Source organism: Ursus maritimus, unplaced genomic scaffold (genome assembly GCF_017311325.1).
Source record: "Ursus maritimus isolate PB19 unplaced genomic scaffold, ASM1731132v1 scaffold_6, whole genome shotgun sequence".
In the NCBI taxonomy this organism is placed as follows: domain Eukaryota; kingdom Metazoa; phylum Chordata; class Mammalia; order Carnivora; family Ursidae; genus Ursus; species Ursus maritimus.
This window is the reverse complement of record NW_024426774.1, coordinates 7018651-7034127: the sequence shown is the minus strand read 5'-3', so window position 1 is coordinate 7034127 and position 15477 is coordinate 7018651. Positions and strand designations below refer to the sequence as shown.

Below are 15477 nucleotides of genomic sequence, written 5' to 3'. Positions count from 1 at the left end.
ATTGGTGAGTTTGAAATGGTCTGTAGATAATTCCCATGAGCAGCTCAAGATGACCATCACAGGGTCAAAAGAACAATTGAAATGAAATCTTTAAGTCATTTCCCACTCAGATGTCCTCTACTTCAGGAAGTCCATTTAGGGTCTCTGTGGTTCTAGCGGATGGTGTGTGCCTGCATGCGTGTATGTGCGTGTGTGCGTGTGTGCATGTGTGTGTGTATGTGCGCGTGTGTGCATGCATGTGTGTGCGTGTGTATGTGCGTGTATGCACATGTGTTTCCCAAGTAAAGAAGGCTTTTTCCAGTGGAAGGTTGTCATGATTGAGAAGCTGGTCTTTATTGGGTATTTTAAGTTTGCTTCTCCACTTAAACTAACCCTAAATTTTCTGGATAAAATGCTCTGATTCATCAATTCCTTCATCTAGTGAATGTTAAGACTTATCTTTAAGATTGATCTGAGGATTAAAAGACATTTGTTATAGGCTAATTGTGTCCCACGTAAAAGGTCAAAGTCCTAACCCTCCATAACCTCAAAATGTGACCTTATTTGGAGATTACGTAATCAAGTTAAGACGAGGCCATCGGGGGCCCTAATCCAATATGACTTATATAAAGTTTATATAATCCAATGTGTCCTATAAAAAGGGGGAGTTTGGACACAGAAACAGCCATGCATGAGGGGAAGATGATGTGAAGAGAGGGAGAAGATGGTCATCTACACTCTGAGGACGGAGGTGGGAGCAGATTCTCCCTCACAGTCTCAGGAAGACCCAACCCTGAGACACCTTGATCTGGGGCATCCAGTCTCCAGAGCTGTGAGAGTAAAATTCAGTTATTTCAGCTACCTGGGCTGCGGTGCTTTGTTACGACAATCTTAGCAAACTAATATGACATTATCTAGCGTACTTAACACGGCGCCCAGCACATAGTAAAAGCTCAAAAAACCCCACAAAAACCACACCAAACAAACCCTACAGTAAAGGAAATAAAAAGCAGAACATACGACCAATGCTACTAAAAACAAATAATAGATTAATTGAGAAGGTCATAAATCATGATTTCCATGGGAACTCATAAAATCCATAGAAACAATATATGTGTTGAACATTTTATTCCATTTTAAATCCTATAAGTCATTAGCTCATCCCTTGATACAGAGCCGAAGCCACGTTTTTAAAGCATGGATCTAATAGTTGACCACTTTGGCTCCTTTTCCCCCTTTAACTACACTCATATATGTTGTTTGTGATATCCAATGATTTTCCTTTAAAGTGGAATGAGAAATTACAGAGTTTTGGGGAAAAAAATCTGAGTTTTTCCTTTGGATGTCCCAATTTACAGTGGATTTATTTTTTCACTTGCTTTTCCAAATTGGGGCTTTAGGAAACATTCACTAATTTTTCATGCAAATGACTGTTTTTGTGGTTCTAGTTCTTTGGGTTGTTGCAATCTTATCAATTATATAATTAGAATAAGAAAGACAATGGACATAAACAGATGGAGAACGGAAACAGCTGACCACATAGACCGAAGCTAAGTTGGTGTGAGTTGGAGGCAGGACAGAGGGACAAGGTGGATGGGTGGTAGGCGTGGGCCCTTCCTTGGTGCGTGGGGAGTAAGTGAAGGGTGGAGGTGTAGCAGCTGTTAGGTTAGCAGGCAGGTGAATGAGAGAGTCACTGACTTGGTTATTACTAGGTTATCCATGCAAACTGGCATATTTCAGGTGTTTCACTTGCACTTGGGGTTGTGTTGGTGTATCCGTGCATTTTTTCAGGCATTAACTTCTTCCTTTAGTGGATATTTTATCTGCTGGGTATTTAAAAATTACTTTCCTTATGAACGTGAATGAGTTTTTAAGAAACACCTCACATATGTAAATCTTCATTCTATTTGACATTAGTTCATTCCAGAGTTTTGTGGTTACTTTGTCTTTTTGTGCAGAAATACCTGTTTTCTTTGTTAACTTCCATCATTTTCGGTGGATCTAAAACTGAGGAATGTCCCTCTTCTCGAATTTGTTGGGCACATAAGTTACACTTTCTAGAATACTTGCGATTATCCTCATGCTAGTTTGGATGATGTAGTCAACATATGTATTAATTATTCACGTGTGCACAACGCATGCCTATGTGTACATGTGTATATATGTACACACATTAGAATTAGAAATAATATTGCAAACATCCTGACATGTAATAGACATTAAAGAAATAATTTTCTTTGTTGAATTTAGTGTCACATTGGTTGAAGCAAAAAGGTTGTAACTATCTTCGTTACAAATCATTTTCACCATTAAAAAATATTCAATTTTTCACTTATCGCTCTATATTTTAGAATTATTATTGTTAATTCCCTCTAAAACAGCAGATAAATGAAATAAAAATTTTGGTGGGAACCTCATTAGTAATATTTTGCATATATCATTTAATTTGGAAAAATGCATATGATTTTATAGAAGCCATTCTATTGAGAAACATGTAACTCTCAGTATTCATCATCTTATTATGAATCTACTAATATGTACACACATGTTTATACATAAATGTCCATTTATAACTTTATTCTAATATACATGCATGTGCATATATATCTCTATACAAATACTTCCCATATACATACATATTTGACCATGTATGCATATATTAATAAATAGCACAAATGGCACGAATTCAAATATTTTCCCTTGAGTATAGCTGAAACAAAGAAAAAAGTGTGCATGCGTCTTGTAACTGATTGTTTTATCAAACTCTATGCTTATTTAGGTATTTTTAAGTTTTTAAAAAAATCTATTTTAGAGAGAGAGCGGCAGAAGGAGAGAGAGAGGCAGACTCCCCACTGAGCAGGGAGCCTGATGAGGAGCTTGATCCCAGGACCCTGAGAGCATGACCTGAGCTGAAGGCAGACAATCAACCGACTGAATCACCCAGGTGCCCCTATGCTTATTTAGTTTTTAGCAGCTTTTTGTTTTTTAGATGTTGAGCTTATAACTTCAAAATTACATTCTATTGTTTATTTCCCTTATTTCTTATCACATTAGGAGGAATATACACAAGAAGATTGGGAAGTGTGGCATTATGGAAAACATTTACTTTAAAGAACATCATGAGGGGCACCCGGGTGGCTCAGCTGGTTGAGCGTCTGCCTTCCGCTCAGGTCATGATCTCAGGGTCCTGGGATTGAGCCCTGCTTCCGGCTCCCTGCTCAACAGGAAGTCTGCTTCTCCCTCTCCCTCTGTTCCTCCCCTTACTCATGCTCTCTCTCTCTCTCTCTCTCAAATAAATAAATCTGAAGAAAAAAAAGAAAATAAAGAACAGGGTTTGTGTACATCTTTGATTTAAACTTAGGTTTGCATTTATATTAAGACTGCAGGATGAAACAACAATTTAATCTTCATGTAAATTCTCAGTTTGGGAATCATCACAAAATGCCACAATTGTTATTACTATTTTACCTGCTTGAGTTTCCCCCCCTATTTGCTTTGGTTTAGATTAACATTTTATTGCCATTTTAAATGGCCTGTTCTAGACATGAATACAATTCTATGTAATCAGTGTTCTCTATTATGCAAAAAGTTGTCTACAAATTGGATGTATAACTATATTTTTTAAAACATTTTTTTCTATTAATCTGTATCTAGTTCTACTTGAAATACTCAGTATCTTTCCCCACATCATTTGAAGTGTCTTTCGTAATTCTAAGATGTAAGTTTACCCTTAGAGAATTGATTTCTTTTTCTTTTTATGATTTTACTTTGCAAGTAAGTTAATCCTCAATGGTACTTTAGTTTAAAATCTAATTATATAATTAAATATCTGTATTATTAAGTGATTCATAGTGACATACAAAGAGCATCCTTCGTAATCAATTCTACATTAAGTATCAGAGTTTGGGGCTATTGTGTAAGTAAGGGGAAGAGGTTCTTGATTTATACTCTATTAATTTTGACTGGATTTATGTTGAAGAAATTTTTATTCATATATTTGGCCACTATAGGCTCCTCCAGTGGCTTTTTTCTACCCCTTTTCTGTCTTTTTTCTGTATGCATTTACCACTTAGATATATGTGCATTTTTTCCCCAAATAATATCTTTAAATAATGCCCTTATGTATCACTCTTGGTCCCTCTCAATAGTCTATTTTTTTTATTTGCTTGTAACTGTGAACAATAATGCAGTTATTTCCCTCTCTGCTTGTATCCACCATCTACCAACCCCTAACATCTCCCCTTTCTTCCCTAATGTCTACTTTACCATCTATCCTCTGTCACCCAGTTAACTTATACAGTGCTCTCTGTGATGGAAGTTAATTTTTATTTATTTTTTCTCTTTCAGTTTTTGATAGTTGCATTGTATCTGTCTTGTCGGAGAATGAAACCCTCAAATACTCTCCCCTGTAATGAAAATCATCATTTAATCTCCGTACAACAGGTAATTGCAGTGACTACTCACTGTGAGTCCTCATCTGATTACAGATCTTCCCTTGTGTTGCTTCCAACCCATCCTCTAGAAGATTACACACAGGAAGCTCATGGAAATAGTAGTTTTTGAGTTTGTGTGTGTTCATGACAGTTTCTCTACCTCTTTTATATGTGAAGTCCATTTGACTGGATATAAACTCTGGCTCCTAAATTCTTTTCTTGGGTTTGTTGATGATCTTACTCCATTGCATTCTGTCATTAAGTGTTTCTGTTGAAAAGTCTGATTAAAATTTTATTTTTCCTCTTACAGATGAGTTTGATGTCCTGAGGATTTCTTTTTCATTAAAACAAAGTAGTTTTACTGGAATATTGTTCTGTGATATCCCTTGTGGCTTGATTTTCCCAGGTCCACGAGAATGGCCTTTTAATATGTAGTTTTGACCTGAAAATAACCCTTTAGGAACAATTGATCTTATTTCTTCTGTTCCATTGCTTTGGTTTCCTTTACTGACTCCCCTTGCAAGTGTGTTGTACCTTCTTTGCTTCTATTCTATAGCTGTCACTTCCTGTCAACTTAAAAAATAACCTTAACTTCTTTAGACCATAGCTTTTCCCCTTATCTTCCAAATTTTAATGCATATCAGATATGTTTATTTATTCTTGTGTTATTTCTATTTTAGCCTTTATATCTGAAGAAATCCTATTTTATTCTTTCCTCATGCTCTACTTTTCTTCTCAAACACTTTTCCCCCAATCATCTCATTTTTGTTTTTTCTAAATATCATTAATGACATTTTTATAGATTCTGTTTTAAAAACGTCTTTTAGTTCATTTAGATACATGAAGTTAGTATTTTCATCTATTTGTGGGTGTGACTTTATAGTGTGTTATAGGGATTTTCTTCTACTCCCTTTTCTATATTTTTGCATCATTAAGTTGCTGAAAGTGAATTATGTCATTTTAAGAGGGAGTAGTGGGTCAAAGATGCCTTGTCTAGCTTCATAGTGCTGGAGCTCCCTCTTCTTCTTTGTTTTTGTGAGGTGACAAGAGTATGTAACCATTTTGGGTTGCTTCCATTTTTTAGCTGTTGGGAATAATGCTGTTATGCACATGGGTGTACAAATATCTGTTTAAGATCCTGCTTGCAATTCTTTTGGGTTAAGTACCCAGAAATGGAATTGCTGGAGCTTATGGTTTGACTGAATGGGTAAACAAAATGTGGTGTATACATACAAAGTGTTATTATTTAGCCTTAAAAAAGGAAGGAAATTCTGACACCTGATAACACAGTGAATGGACCTTGAGGACATTAGGCTACTTGAAAGAAGCCAGCCACAGAAGAACATATACTGTACGATTCCATTCTTGTGAGTTATGTAAAGTAGTCAAATTCATAGACAGAGAAAGAATAATGGCAGGTGTCAGGGGCTGGGGGAGGGAGGGACATAAGTTCATATTTAATGGGGACAGAGCCAGTTTTGCAAGATGAAAAATGTTCTGTGAATGGATGGTGGTGATGGTTGTACAGCAACGTGAAAGTACTTACTGCAACTGAACTGCATTTTAAAAAAATGGTGAAAATGGTAAATTTTAGGTACATTTTACAACTTACAAAAATAAATGTAGAAAGTGTGGTGGCATATATTCTGAAATCTGCCCCTTCTGACTTCAACTTTCTTTCATTTGACTTGCTGCTTTGTACTGTCTTTGTTCTGCTAAGTTTGGATTCCACACTCAGGAATGTCTTCACAGAGCAGGCTTTTCTCCCATGAAATAGAGTCTGCAAAGCCCACTCTTGGTCCCCTCTGCTGTTCTTGGTGGACCGATGACTTTGCCCTCCTCCACTTCCCACTGCAGCGCCTGACTGCACTGTTGAGGACGCTGTTGTGATTTGCCCCACCTGCTGCTACTTATGGTTTCACTGGAGTACCTTGTTACCCAATTTTAATGTACATGTTATCTTGGATTTTATTATCCTGGTACTTGTCTGCATTTGCATGGTGATTTGGGGAGATTGAGAAATATTCCATGACTATTATCTTCTGAGAATTCCTAACTAAGCTTTTGATTTCTTTTATTTCTCATTTTTTTCCTTCCTTTCACTTTCTTCCATTCTATTCTCTTTCTTAAAACAAAACAGAACAGATACAACACTTACAAATCAGAGAAACAAATCCTAACGTAATGTATTGATAACATGGTTTTTCTCAAAGCTCTCCTTAGAGGATCCGCGCTAGACGTGTTTAATCGCTAATACTTTCTATATTCTAGAATAAAAACATCTGATGTTTGAGACGATGATATTCAATTATCAGATATAAATGAATTTTTAAAATTAGATTTGGTCAGGAAAGCTGATCAATGCACATCTTTCCTTCATTAGTATGAGTTAAAACAATATTTTAAGATGTCTCTATTTAATTAGAAAAAATCGCGTCAATGTTCCAATTGAGATTTTACTGTATGTTTTTCTGATGATAGTGAACAGCTCTTCTATACTGTTGATGCATAGTTAAATTTAAAACTCCATTCCTCTGTCATTTATAGTCTTGCCTCCTTCACTGGACTCTGCTCAGCCCCCATCCATGTTCAGAACTCTTCCCCCCTCCCTCCGCACTCTCATGTTGCATGCCACGGTCACTGGCTCACTTAGGTGCACAAGACAGTTTTGTTTTGTTTTAGAAATGAAATCACTTTTTATTTTCCAGTGCTTTTTCTAATAAATGGATGAGGACACTGGCCTGATAAAATGTCAGTTCTCTTACCGAAGAAATTCTAATGATGAAAACCACATTTAACAATTATGGAAGATTTTTGTCTTTTCAGTGTTTCCAGCTGGCTCAACTTTATTCACTGTGAAATCATAATGTAAATTAAATGTCTGTTCCTCTTTGTTTTAGTGGAGTTAATGCTATTCACAATTGTCTTCAGATATTCAGAAATAATAGCACTTTTGCACATCATTTATGGAAGCATTTAATGCAAACTAATGTAGCTATTATCAGTAGCTGTAGGCTACTGACTTCTGTGGATCTTTTAAAAAAAGGACTGGCAAATCTTTCTTATTAATGTAGAAGGACTTAGAGCAAAGTGACAGACATTAAGATTCATAGGATTCCTGCCCCTATTTCACTGAACCTAGTCCACATCCCATCCAAAAATTAAATTATTTAGACACACGTTAAAGAACAGGCTTCAGGAACAAAAGGGACAGCAAAATGATGTTATTAGCCTAATTGCTCCGTCGTCTGGAGGCAGCTCAGAATTGCTATGAATACAGCCAAGAATATTCAGAAGGACCTTTTCAAAGAATACTCTCTTGCTTTTGATTTTCTCTACTTGAAAACATACACACACACATTTTCTCTTCTCTCTCTCTCTCTCTCACACATGCAAACCCCTACTTCCCACTGCATTTCAAAACATTCTGAAAGATAGTTGAGTGTCTTCTGTTCTAAAAACAGCTGACTTTTGGGGGAAAATAATGAAGAGGAAAAAAATAGGGAAGGTGTACATAGTGTAAAAGTTTACTAGACAGATCTTACGAAACCAAATATTGCCTGTTTCTTTTTGACACATTTAAATGTCTTTAGCTTCATGGCAAAAAGTCACATAATCAAGATCTATAGTTTTTCTACCAACAAATCAACACTGAATTATCTTGATTATGGTCTTTGGGGTGTTATTGCCTGAGAAAGCCTGCTGTATCTTCTTTGTTTTTACTCCCCTTTTTGGCACCAGGATTTACATCATAAATTCAGGAGTAGCTCTGGACAGTGATTGATGAAGACATCGTTTATGCTGCTATCTTTTTTTTTTTTTACCTGTAACGAATATCGTGATGTTGACTAATTAGAGTTCCCTCTCATCCATAAAATCAGGAAATCCATGGAAAATAGCTTATTTTTCTATGTGTTTCACTACATAAATCAATATTTTAAATATTTTTTTCTAAAGTATATTTCTAGGAATAGACCTTTTATTTCACCTAGGAAATGCCTTTTCCTGGTCACCAATAACTTCCTTGATTTTGTACTCAGTCATGAGCAGACGGGGCACCAGTGACCCTCTATCCATACTTGTACTCATTCCCACAAACACAGGGCTTCAGAAGAGGGAAGAAATGTCCTATTAAAAACCATGATTATCTATGTGTGGAATAAGCTGGTGCCCGTGGTAGTTAAAGGAGTCTAGTCAAATCGCGTCTTCTGTCAGCTTCCCAAAGTGGCCAGACTTCCCAATATTAATCATTCCTTTTGGTTCAGGCATAATATTAGTCCACAACGGGGACAAAGAAACCCTGCGTACATAGATACATCTGTAGCGTGTTTCCCAAATATAGGAGACAGTTAGCCCAGCTCATACAGGGCAGATGCTGCTAACAAAAGGTCCAAGGACCATCCAACTCCTCTCAGACTCCCCAGTCTCTGATTCCCTCCCTGTGATGTGGCCTTGGAGTCCCTCTGGGCGGGCTGTGGGTAGTGAGGTCCTGCGAGAATCGCACAGCTCTGTGCCTGCAGTAGACATTGTCTCTAGGAGGACAGAGTCTTGTCCCTGTGTCTTCTACTTCCTTTATAATTTTTATAATTTTATAGTTTTTATAATTAAAAACTGTAAAGCCGTGCAACATTTTTACTTAATTCTTACTAACACTTTATCATTTATTTTCTTGGTCCATAAGTGGCAATAATGTAGGTCTTATGTAGAAGTTGTGACAATTTTTGATGCTTCGACGGTGCCGTCTTGTTGAGAAAGTTTCCTAATTTGGGTCTAAGATAGGAGCACTGAGAACTGCTGGGAGCCTGGTGTCCCATTGGGCCCCAGGGTCCCCGTAGCATTCTGACCGGCTCTTGGAGGGGCGGGGGGAGAGGCTCGTTCAGGCTGGCTGAGCATAGCCAGAGGTATGTTTCCAGGTGTGACTTGCTTCTTCCTGGCTAGCAAGAACGCGTAGGGAGCGATTTCTGAAGCAAGTACTCCTGTTGGTGTGCTTGGAATCGTGTATTGCTGGAAGCAAGTTAACGGTCCAGGGCAGTGGGAGATTTGTAAAAATCCCTTTTTCTTACTTGAAAGAGATGAAAATGTCCTCTTACCTTGAGGTGAAATTAGTGAATAGTAATATATCACAATTTCCTTTTAAAAGATAGTTTAATGTCTGTACATAACAATTGACAAAACTATTTCCTGTGTGGAAATGAATGATATCTTTACAATGGCTTGATTTGTACACACCTGAACTTACAATGCCCTAATTAAATACGGACTTTTGCCCTAATTAAATACGGGCTTTACAAATCCATACCGGATATTTCAGCTGTTTTTCATAAATTAACTCTATTCAAATAATAACAAAACTTCCTCTCTTTTTAATAGAAAAAATATGTATGCTTTCGGGGAGCTCTGGAAAGTGCCTCCGGCTTGAATATGTTTTGTATTTCCTATCTGTGCGATGGAATCCATAGAAGGATACTGACCCACATGCCACACTGTCTTTCCGCTAAAGGACGTGAGCACTTCTAGTTTGAAACAATACAGGCTACAGAAAGTCATCACGTTAATTTAGAAAGACGAGAACTATCCACTTTTGTTTATGTTCCATTAAACCGCATCGTGCTATTTGTTTGGCTCATTCAGGAGGCCGCCTTGATATTTTTCTTCTTATTTTTTTCAAGGCCGTAGACAGGTACTTCTGTGTGCCGTGATCCTGGGGTCTCCACCTCTGGCCGGTTGCCTGTGGGCTGTAACCTGCTCGTCCGTGGAGACGGCGGGATCAGGCCCCGGCCCGCGCTGTACACACTCAGCCTGTGCTCAGTGCACCCAGTAGCTCTGCGGCCTCGCTCAGCGAGTGCACTGAAGCTAAGAGACCGACGCTTTGTTAAATGTATTTTGATGAAATCATTAAGAGAGGAGTCAGAGGAAGCCTGAATTCCCGCTCTCCGGCAAATCGCTGCTCCGCTGCTCTCCCCAGAGCGCTAGGCCAGGGTGGAAGCGCTTTCTGGCCCCCTAGGCGCACAGACCCTCTTCTGTCCTCCTTTCTGTTTTGTTACCGAGTAGCCATGGGTTTGTGGTGGCAACATCTTCCACGCTCTGGGTTCCGCTTTTGCTTCTCCAAAATGTGCACTCTGGTTGTGCCTATCTCATTAGGCCGTGTAAGAATTCAGGGGCTAATTCATGCCAAGTACTTTTATTTATTTACTCAGCAACTATTTATTGTGTACCTGTTGTATGGAGATGCACTTGGAATACATCAGTGAAGCAAATGTGCATTTTCTCTGGAGAAACGGGATGGGAAGGAAAAGAAAGTAAACAATACATACAAGTATAACAAACATGCAAATTTTCTGGAAAGTCATGAACATTAGGGGAAAGAAAAGGAAAGTAGAACAGACTAGATGGATTGGGAATACTGGGGGGAGCCCATAGCAATTTCAAATGAAGGTGCTGGTTAGAGCTCCTCAGGCTGACATCTGAGCTTAGACTGCAGGGAGGTGAGATCGTTGGCAAAGACAGGTGGGTATTAGCAGGGAGTTGGAGAGATGTGGCTGCCTTTTGGAAGGAGTTTGGGGCGGAGCCAGAAAGAGTTCATGACAGAATGGAGGAAGAAGGGGCACTGTAGGGGGGAGGAAGTGAGGGCATGTTTGGGCTGGGCCCCTGGAAGGGACGGAGTGGCCCACCTGTGCACCTCCTGCCAGGACAGAGACTGTGGGTAGGGCGGGCTTGGGGATGGAGAGAGCAGCTCGGCTTCGGGAACGTGCGGGCGGACTTCACACAGATCCTGAGATGGGGCTAGAATTCAAAACACGGTATAAAATCCATAGTTTGTCTCTGTTACGTAATGATTGGCGTGTAGACGGCTCGCACTGGGCAGCGAGGCTGGGGCCAGTGGGGAAGGTGCCGGCATCGTCTCTGCGGACACACAGAACCGCTTCCAGAGCTCCTGACCGTCGGAGGGAGGTGCTTGCAGCCCGTCTGCCTGCCTGGCTTCCCCGGGCTTCCCCGGGCTTGCCTGGGACCTCCAGACCATCCACAAAACTAGACAGTGCTCTTTTCCTTCGTGTCAAGTGCTTGCCGCCTGGTGAGCCGAGAACTCAGCTCGGCCCTGCTCGGCCTTCAGGCCTGGGGAAGCCGTGACAAGGTCACTGTTGTCTGGGGCCCCGAGTCTGTGGTAGTTGATGGCACAGCCAGCAGACCGCACAACAGCCGTCCCACGGGCCTCTCCACCTGCCTGGCTCCCCTTCTTCTGCGTCCCCTTCCCTGTCCATGCCGCTGAGCTGGGTCAGCCACCCCTCCCTCTGTGTCCTCCACCCCGTGGGCCACAGAACTCCGTGTCCCTTGCAGTATTTCTCTGTTTTCTCCCTTCTTCTGCACCCCTGTAGCTGCCACGTCAGCCCTTCTTCTTCTCATCCATATTTGTTACTTATGGAGCGTTCTGGCTGATTTTCCATTTCTGGGCTTTCCTCTTATTCTAGGTCTGCATACCACCAGGCAAGTCTTTCCAAAACCGACAGAAAGATGGAAATTCTCTTTTTAAGTGTTAAGAGCTTGTTTATCCTCTCATTATTCTGTTAGGTAAATAGTTTTTTGAGAGCCCACCAGGGACCAGGTATTAGGGTGGAATTTGTGTGGGGTGGACGGGCTTCGGATGGTATCTGGCAACAGTGTAAAAACAGTCTGGAAAGAAATGACGCAGAGCCCACTAGGAAGGAGTCTTGTAGAAGCAGATGGAAGAGACGGGCCGTTTATTTCCGAGTGTTGGAGGGCCTGACAGACTGTCCCTCGTTGGTGGCATTTCCAGATGTGCCTGTCCCGGCTGGTGCTGGGTTTGCTCTCTCCCAGGTGTGTTCCCTCCTGTCCAACCCCTTCCTCTCCCTCCAGCTTCCGCTCCTTGGGGGCACTTCCCTTTTCCCACCTTGCAGCCTCTCCTGTCCTTGGACGCAACTGTCTTTTTTTTTTTTTTCCCAGTTAAGTTCCTATTGTTCTGAGTATTGGTGCTTTTTTGTCATTAAAAAAGCCCTTAAAACCCCCCTTTTTCTTCTTAACATTCTGAGCACCCGCAGGAGCAAGGGTTGTGCCCCTGTGCCCCTGTGCACCTTTCCCAGCTCTGGGGTGCTTCACCTGGGGCAGCTGCGAGGAAATGCTGGGGGGGGGGGGAAGGGGGCTGATCTAAGGTTTTTTTACTATAGTAAAAACTATGTTATTTTATGAAAGTCTGAAGGCAAAAGAAATTTTAATTGAATAAATTCATTATTTCAAATGAAGTAAAAGTATCTTTTACAGTTTTGAGGAAATGTCAATCATCAACAGCCCTTCTGAGCCCTGGGGTGGAGGGGTCCATGCTCGCACACGAATGTGTGGGTTTCTCAGGGAAATGGCTGTGTGTTTGTCCCTTTATTTCACACAGACCAACAACATCATGTTGAGGATATCTCTGAAATGTGCACGCATTTCCTGACACGAATATTTCTGGTTTCACGTAGCCAAATACTGCTTTAGTAGTTGTTTCCTGCTGCTGCTGCTGCTTTTTTTTAAAATCAAACCTCTTACTGAAAGAATTAGAAATTAGAAATGTGCAGGACTTAAGGGTGCCCCAGAGGTCATCAGTTTTACTGAAGGGCTGAAAAATTATACCTACAAAGAAAACTTATAGAATTTTACATTTTTCTAGAAATTCCAGAATGATTAGACCTTACAGATTTGTTTATATGTTTATTATTTTCAAAACATTCACTTAACAAGCTTTTAATAAAAAGAAACTTTTCTAACAGATCATCTCTATTCATTTTTTTAAAGCCTGTACCAAACTTCATAATTAATGGTGGCAGTTTAGATCTAGTCAATTAAAGTCAGAAATAACACAACAGTGACCATTACCAACCACCGTGTTTCCTGAAGTTTAAGGAAAATAGAAAAAAAAAAAAGAATTATAAAAATCAGAGATGGAGAGATTACAATGTCTTTATCTGCAGGAGATCGGATTGCCATGGACAAATCCAAAATATTTGTAACAAGGATCCCATTCACAATTTCAACAATGTTTCTAGAGCTCTGGTAATAAACCCACTCAATACATGTAAAATCTTTACAGGGAAAATCATGAAGCATTGCTGAATATTTGAATAAATGGAGGTCCAACTCACTTTCATGGCTAGAAAATCCTTTATCTCAAGTATATGAATACTTCCCAAATTAGTCGTCCAATTTCACTAAAGTCCAATCAAAAACTAAAGCAGGTTTTTCACAGATCTGCCTTAACTTCTCCTGAAATTCGTATGGAAGAGCAGAAGGCCAGGGGTAGCTAGAAAAGTCTGACGAATTACAAGGGTGAGGAATTTGTCCTTCCAAATATCATGATTTATTATAAATCCATAGTAATTAAGGAAGTGTTATGTTATTACAGAAATAGATGCATAAAGAAGTGAGTAGAACGAAGAGCTCAGAGTCAGGCTGTATTGGTTTCCCAAGACCGCTGCAACACAGCAGCACAGACGAGGTGGGTTAAACAAAGAAATGTGTTCTCTCACGGGTCTGGGCTCTAGAAGTCCATGATCAAGGTGTCTGCAGGCCTGTGCTTTCTCTCAAGGCTCTGGGGATGAGTACGCCTCGCCTCCCCTAGCTTCTGGTGTTGCCCGCAATCCTGGGGTCCTTGGCTTGCAGGTGTATCTCTCTAACCTTGGCTTCATCATCGCATGACCTTCCCCCATGTGTCTCTGTGACCACATGTCCCTCTTCTTGGATTAGGTTGCACCCTAATCCAGTATGATATCATCTTAATGTGGTGATACCCGTAAAGACCCTATTTCCAGACAAGTCACACACAGCTTCGGGGATTAGGAGTGGGACATATTTGGGGGGCGACACACAATTCAGCCTACAACACAGACCAGCTCATACACAGAATGTTGATACTACAAAGGTCACATGACACAACCAAGCAGAAAGACCGCCATATGCAATAGAATAAATGCTGCTGGAAAAGTCAGCTGCTTATGTGCCTCGAGAAAATGAGGATCCGTTACCTGGAAAACAAGTCTGTGTAAATAGAAAGTAGGATGCCTTGGGGCATCTGTGGTCATTTGTTTGTGGCTTGGCTCTGAGGAAATTATCCACGCTTCTGGAACTCGGGTTTCCTAGTCTCAGACGAGGACCGCAGCACCAGTGCCCCTGTGGTTTTGGGAGGGTGGTGTTGGACACCCCAAGAAACAGTGTGTTTAGTGCTTGCGGCCGCCCAGGCCCACAGCCCGGGTGAGCTTTCCAACCTTTTCCAATGTCCATGTTTCCAGCTCCAACTGTGATACTGAGCAGAGACCATAACTTACAGAGTGGTTTTGGTTTAACGGGTAGATTTCCAAAAGCTTTTCTTAGTAAGGAAAACGTTTCTTGCGTTGTATGAAAGGAGAGAAGGTGAGCAGTCCCCTTGGCAAGGATGGAAGGGGTCACTGGGCCAGACAATGTGCACACGGGCAAGGCACTGCTGCATGCCTGGTGGTGCCCGAGCACCGTGTTTGCTTCTGTAAGAGTGTGTGGGGACAGACGGGAACTTCATGTGTGGTGAGCACAGGGGACAGTCCAGGGAAACGGAATCGCTATGTCGTAGGCCAGAAACTAATGTAACAGTGTGTGTCAACTCTCCCCTTACCCCCCCGCCCCAGAAAAAACTTTCCTTCCTGTTTGTATGGGCGAATCACTTTCTGAAAGTCTCACAGGCCTCAAATAGTATTTAGTTATCATCGAACTCATACCTGCAACGTTTCAAGAGACCAGTCTCCTTTACTTTGATGTGTCCCCATGTTTGGATTTTAGTATTGGAAAATTTGCCTGCAGTATTCCTTTTTGCCTTCAAATGGGGGCTGACCACCCAATAAATTAAACTACACACACCAGAAACCAAGCCAACCAAACCAAAGAAACCAAAAAAGGTTATTCCTAATACAGAAGAGAATACTGCCGTTCAAACTGGCAGAGCTGGACTTACGGTTCCAGATGACAAATTTGATTTTGGTTCTAGACCTAGCTGGATGACTCCTCATTACCAGCTGCCTCTTGTAAAAGCTTCAGATAAATGTTTATT

The 15477-nt window shown here is 40.7% G+C and overlaps 1 non-coding gene across 1 annotated transcript; it reads left to right on the top strand.

Annotated features, from left to right (window-relative positions):
• Window positions 1-14788: 14788 nt before the first annotated feature.
• LOC121101100 lies at window positions 14789-14914 on the top strand. The gene has a single exon (XR_005833057.1). It is a non-coding gene; the product is annotated as a U6atac minor spliceosomal RNA (small nuclear RNA).
• Window positions 14915-15477: the final 563 nt, after the last annotated feature.